Raw genomic sequence first — 7,092 nt, forward strand, 5'->3', positions numbered from 1 at the left:
TAGAGTTTTTTCAATTAATTTAATTGGAGGCTAATTACTTTACAGTATTGTGGTGGTTTTTGCCATACATCGACATGAATCACCCATGGGTACACATGTGTCTCCCCATCCTGAACCCCCTCCCACCTCTCTCCCCACCCCATCCCTCTGGGTTGTCAAAGAGCACTGCTCTGCTTCATGCACTGAACTTGCCCTGGTCTTCTACTTTACATACGGTTATATACGTTTCAATGCTATTCTCTCAAATCATCCCACCCTCTCCTTCTCCCAGAATCCAAAAGTCTTTCTTTACATCTGTGTCTCTTTTGCTGTCTTGCATATAGGATCATTATTACCATCTTTCTAAATTCCATATATATGCATTAATGTACTGTATTGGTGTTTTTCTTTCTGACTTACTTCATTCTGTATAATAGGCTCCAGTTTCATCCACCTCATTTGAGCTGACTCAACAGCATTCTTTTTTATAGTTGAGTAATACTCCATTATGTATATGTACCACGACTTCCTTATCCATTCATCTGCCGATGGACATCTAGGTTGTTTCCATGGCTTATCTATTGTAAACAATGCTGCAATAAACACTGGGGTACATGTGTCTCTTTCAGTTCTGATTTCCTCAGTGTGTATGCCAAGCAGTGGGATTGCTGGTTGTATGGCCATTTAAAAAAAATAATTATTTATTTATTTATTTTTGGCTGTGCAGGAGCAGCAGCTGCGATAGTGCAGGAGCAGTGGCTGTGATGGCGCAGGAGCAGCCGAGAGGAGCTACCCCACGTCCAAAGTAAGGATCTGCAGCTGCGCTTCCCTGGAGCAGCTGTGAAGAGATACCCCACGTCCAAGGTAAGAGAAACCCAAGTAAGATGGTAGGTGCTGAGAGAGGGCATCAGGGGGCAGACAGACTGAAACCACAATCACAGACAACTAGCCAATCTGATCACATGGACCACAGCCTTGTCTAACTCAAGGAAACTAAGCCATGCCCTGTGGGGCCACCCAAGACAGACGGGTCATGGTGGAGAGGTCTGACAGAATGTGATCCACTGGAAAAGGGAATGGCAAACCACTTCAGTATTCTTGCCTAGAGAACCCCATGAATAGTATGAAAAGGCAAAAAGATAGGAAACTGAAAGATGAACTCCCCAGGTTGGTAGGTGCCCAATATGCTACTGGAGATCAGTGGAGAAATAGCTCCAGAAAAAATGAAGGGAAGGAGCCAAAGCAAAAACAACACCCAGTCCCAGATGTGGGACTGGTGATAGAAGCAAGGTCCAATGCTGCAAAGAGCAATATTGCATAGGAACCTGGAATCTTAGGTCCATGAATCAAGGCAAATTGGAAGTGGTCAAACAGGAGATGGCAAGAGTGAATGTCGACATTCTAGGAATCAGCAAACTAAAATGGACGGGAATGTGTGAATTTAACGCAGATGACCATTATATCTACTATTGTGGGCAGGAATCCCTTAGAAGAAATGGAGTAGCCATCATGGTCAACAAAAGAGTCCGAAATGCAGTACTTGGATGCAATCTCAAAAACGACAGAATGACCTCTGTTTGTTTCCAAGGCAAAGCATTCAATATTACGGTAATCCAAGTCTATGCCCTGACCAGTAAGGCTGAAGAAGCTGAAGTTGAATGGTTCTATGAAGACCTACAAGACCTTCTACAACTAACAACCCAAAACGATGTCATTTTCATTATAGGGAACTGGAATGCAAAAGTAGGATGTCAAGAAATACCTGGAGTAACAGGCAAATTTGGCCTTGGAGTATGGAATGAAGCAGGGCAAAGGCTAATAGAGTTCTGCCAAGAGAACGCACTGGTCATAGCAAACACTCTCTTCCAAAAACACAAGAGAAGACTCTACATATGGACATCACCAGATGGTCAACACCAAAATCAGATTGATTATATTCTTTGCAGCCAAAGATGGAAGAAGTTCTATACAGTCAGCAAAAACAAGACCAGGAGCTGACTGTGGCTCAGATCATGAACTCCTTATTGCCAAATTCAAACTTAAATTGAAGAAAGTAGGGAAAACCACTACACCATTCAGGTTTGACCTAAATCAAATCCCTTATGACTATACAGTGGAAGTGAGAAATAGATTTAAGGGACTAAATCTGATAGAGTGCCTGATGAACTATGGATGGAAGTTTGTGACATTGTATAGGAGACAGGAATTAAGACCATCCCCAAGAAAAAGAAATGCAGAAAGAAAAAATGGTTGTCTGAGGAGGCCTTACAAATAGCTGAGAAAAGAAAAGAAGCTAAAGGCAGGGGAGAAAAGAAAAGATATACCCATTTGAATGCAGAGTTCCAGAGAATAGCAAGGAGAGATCAGAAAGCCTTCTTCAGCGATCAATGCAAAGAAATAGAGGAAAACAATAGAATGGGAAAGACTAGAGATCTCTTCAAGAAAATTAGAGATACCAAGGCAACATTTCATGCACAGATGGGCTCAATAAAGGACAGAAATGGTATGGAAGCAGAAGATATTAGAAGAGGTGGCAAGAATACATAGAAGAACTGTACAAAAAAGATCTTCATGACCCAGATAATCACGATGGTGTGATCACTCACCTAGAGCCAGACATCCTGGAATGTGAAGTCAAGTGGGCCTTAGGAAGCATCACTACGAACAAAGCTAGTGGAGGTGATGGAATTCCAGTTGAGCTATTTCAAATCCTGGAAGATGATGCTGTGAAAGTGCTGCACTCAATATGTGAGCAAATTTGGAAAACTCAGCAGTGGTCACAGGACTGGAAAAGGTCCATTTTCATTCCTATCCTGAAGAAAGACAGTTCTAAAGAATGTTCAAACTACCACACCATTGCAGTCATCTCACATGCTAGCAAAGTAATGCTCAAAATTCTCCAAGCCAGGCTTCAGCAATACATGAACTGTGAACTTCCAGATGTTCAAGCTGATTTTAGAAAAGGCAGAGGAACCAGAGATCAAATTGCCAACATCCACTGGATCATGGAAAAAGCAAGAGAGTTCCAGAAGAACATCTATTTCTGATCTATTGACTATGCCAAAGCCTTTGACTGTGTGGATCACAATAAACTGTGGAAACTTCTGAAAGAGATGGGAATACCAGACCACCTGACCTGCCTCTTGAGAAACCTATATGCAGGTCAGGAAGAACAGTTAGAACTGGACATGGAACAACAGACTGGTTCCAAATAGGAAAAGGAGTACGTCAAGGCTGTATATTGTCACCCTGCTTATTTACCTTATATGCAGAGTATATCATGAGAAACGCTGGGCTGGAAGAAGCACAAGCTGGAATCAAGATTGCCAGGAGAAATATCAATAACCTCAGATATGCAGATGACACCACCTTATGGCAGAAAGTGAAGAAGAATTAAAGATGAAATTTCTCCTCTTGATGAAAGTGAAAGAGGAAAGTGAAAAAGTTGGCTTAAAGCTCAACATTCAGAAAACTAAGATCATGGCATCCGGTCCCATCACTTCATGGCAAATAGATGGGGAAACAGTGGAAACTGGCTGACTTTATTTTTGGGGGCTCCAAAATCACTGCAGATGGTGACTGCAGCCATGAAATTAAAAGATGCTTACCTCTTGGAAGGAAAGTTATGACCAACCTAGATAGCATATTAGAAAGCAGAGACATTACTCTGCCAACAAAGGTCCATCTAGTCAAGGCTATGGTTTTTCCAGTGGTCATGTATGGACGTGAGAGTTGGTGTATAAAGAAAGCTGAGCACCGAAGAATTGATTCTTTTGAACTGTGGTGTTGGAGAAGACTTGAGAGTCCCTTGGACTGCAAGGAGATCCAACCAGTCCATCCTAAATTCGATCAGTCCTGGGTGTTCATTGGAAGGACTGATGTTGAAGCTGAGACTCCAATACTTTGGCCACCTGATGCGAAGAGCTGACTCATTGGAAAAGACCCTGATGCTGGGAAAGACTGAGGGCAGGAGGAGAAGGGGACAACAGAGGTTGAGATGATTGGATGGCATTACCGACTCAATGGACCTGGGTTTGGGTAAACTCCAGGAGTTGGTGATGGACAGGGAGGCCTGGCGTGCTGCAGTTCATGGGGTAGCAAAGAGTCGGACACGACTGAGCAACTGAACTGAATGGAACTTAACTGTGCTGGATCTTCTTTGCTGCACACCGGTTTTTCTAGCTGTGGGATGCAGGGGCTACTCTTCATTGCAGGGCACTGGCTTCTCACTGTGGTGGCTTCTCTTGTTGCAGAGCACAGGCTCTAAGCGCTTGGGCTCAGTAGTTGAGACACACGGGCTTAGTTGCTCCTCGGCATGTGGAATTTTCCCGAACCAGGGATCAAACCCATGTCCCCTCCACTGACAAGTAGATTCCCATCCACTGTACCATCAGGATGTCCCTATGTTTTTTTCTTTATAATCTATCTTTTTATCATCTATCTATTTTCTCATTTGTTGAATCTCCTAATATAGGCATGTATCTGGTTCACTGTTATATATTAATGTCTAACTCAAAGTCTGATTACAGAAATGTCATTTTCTGTATTAAAAAATTTTAAAGTAAACTGAAAGTTATTTGCTTTGCAGTTATAAAAATTAGACTAGGCTCTTTTTTCTTCTTCTCTGCCTTCTGCCTTATGGAATAAAAATCTTAAAAACCAGGAGCAGAAAGCTAAGAGAGCACTGCAGGAATTCTTTCAGTCCTCCTTCTCTCACACCCAGAAATGTTTTGTAAAAATCTGAGAGTAAGGAAAACTCTAGGTGGCCAGAGAAAGGAGAAAGGTGGACGTGGGTGGTGTCAAAGTGAGTGCTATTAATTCTTCATTGTTTTGCCAAGTAAATATTCATCAGTCTAGACAAGCTATGTCTCCAAGAGAGGATTCAAACTAAGTAAATGAAGCCTAGAAAAGGGATCAGCCTTAGACTAGCTGTCAGTAAAAATTAATCCATACACAAAATGAAAATAAGAAATACTAAAGTTATAGCTTATATTTAATTTTCCTTACTGCTCATATTAGGTGTCCACATTCACATCCAGCTGCTGTAAAAGAGCTGAGGTTTTGTAAAAGACCAAAATGTATTTGTTGTCACTGAGCAAGACCTCAGATTAAAAAGAAGTAAAACACACACACTCACACACCTGAGATCTAAATCCACCTACTGGTGGTACATCCCAATTGCAATTTCATTCCTTTTGAATGACCTCTTAATAGCCAACCAAATTGTTAAACTCAATATATGAGCCCAGTAAGATCATTGTAAATAGATGCACAATATATTTATGAATCCCTCATGGACCACAGAGGCTCAAAACCAGCATTTATTTAAAAAACAGAAAAACTTTAAAAATCTCTAAGATAAATAACATGTGCTTATTAACCTGTTTTTAATTTTGTCCAGATCTATTTTCTAATAAACACAATAGAAACCAAGTCTATCTGATGCCTATTGTATTCTGGTACTTTTCATGAATATAGCTTTTTAGATAGTCATTGCTTATAGTCTAAAATCTAAAACATATGCTTCTTGGCTTTGGATCCCTAATGAATAATATTTAATCTTGTTTTGCTTATCTGTGACTTAATGTTTTCTCCATGGATAATGTAAACAGCAAAAAGTGGTAATTATTTTAGTATTAAATAATCCAATATATTTTAGTAGCAGACTATTTAAAAATATAAATAAAAACACAGGCCGAATGTGGTCAGAGACCAAGGTTAGGAATACTTAAGCAATTTACATTTAAGTCTTTAAATGATCCATCTGAAAGGACTCAAATTGATACCTATAAAAACAGAAGAAACTATGTATTAGGAAAAAGAGTAAATAATGAGATCCTCATTAGTTCCATGGCAGAAGCATCATGGAGTGGGTAACAGCACACCCTCTGACATCAGAAGTAGATTGAGAGCCACACCTTACAAGGTGTATGACCTTGAACATCTGTGAAATGTTAACAGTGATAGAAATCAATACCTACTCCCTCAGGGCCCTAATTAGGATTAAATGAGATAATGAATGTACCATTTTTAGTGCACTCTTTCTCTTTGTAAGTAACTAACAAATACTTCGATGGTAACGATGCTAAAGATGGGAGAAGTATGAGAAGTGAAGTGCTTTGGTAAGTTACAGGGGAAAAGAAACACAGATGAATTTATAGGAGGTATGGTGAGTGGAATCTGAGAAGGTGATGGCACCCCACTCCAGTACTCTTGCCTGGAAAATCCCATGGATGGAGGAGCCTGGAAGGCTGCAGTCCATGGGGTCGCAAAGAGTCGGACATGACTGAGCGACTTCACTTTCACTTTTCACTTTCATGCATTGGAGAAGGAAATGGCAACCCACTCCAGTGTTCTTGCCTGAAGAATCCCAGGGACGGGGAGCCTGGTGGGCTGCCGTCTATGGGGTCACACAGTCGGACACGACTGAAGTGACTTAGCAGCAGCAGCGGCATAGTGAGTGGAAGAGCTCCCCTGGTGGCTCAGGTGGTAATGAATTTGCCTGCAGTGCAGGAGATGACAGTTCGATCCCTGAGTCAGGAAGATCCCTTGCAGAAGGGAATGGCTACCCACTCCAGTATTCTTGCCTTAAGAGTTCCATGGACTGAGGAGCTTGGCAGGCTACAGTTCATGGGTTGCAACGAGTTGGCCACAACTGAGCAACACACACACAGTGAGTGGAAAAAATGTGGTTGCAAAGAGCTGGACACAATTGAGTAACACACACACACACACACACACACACGAATGTTCCCCTAAGCAGACACCTTCAGCCCTGATGGGTTGCAAAATGTTGAACACACACAGAAAGTAGAAAGAATGTGGTTGCAAAGAGTTGGACATGATTGAGCAACACACACAGACACACACACATACAAATGTTCCCCTATGAGGTGGACACTTTCAGACACACACACATATGGGCCTGGACACTTCAGACACACACACATGTTCCCCTGAGGAGGACAGACAGACAGACAGAAACACTCACGTGCGCATGCCTGGACAACTGATTTTGTCTCACTTGTTGAAGTCCACAGTTGTGTTCAATGAGGAGGTGGTGTGACTGACCGCCTAGCTCTGAGCTGTTATCTTCTCTTTATATGCAAGTTG

The 7,092-nt window shown here is 41.7% G+C and overlaps 1 long non-coding RNA gene across 1 annotated transcript in view; it reads left to right on the forward strand.

Moving 5' to 3' along the window:
* The window catches only part of LOC133245849 (uncharacterized), a 36,091-nt gene that overhangs the window by 6,687 nt on the left and 22,312 nt on the right, over positions 1-7,092 (forward strand). Inside the window, exon 2 of the long non-coding RNA XR_009735783.1 lies at positions 707-843. This is a non-coding gene — a long non-coding RNA (uncharacterized LOC133245849). The remainder of the gene's footprint in view (positions 1-706; positions 844-7,092) is intronic.

The sequence above is a fragment of the Bos javanicus genome, chromosome 4 (assembly GCF_032452875.1).
Source record: "Bos javanicus breed banteng chromosome 4, ARS-OSU_banteng_1.0, whole genome shotgun sequence".
Lineage (NCBI taxonomy): Eukaryota > Metazoa > Chordata > Mammalia > Artiodactyla > Bovidae > Bos > Bos javanicus.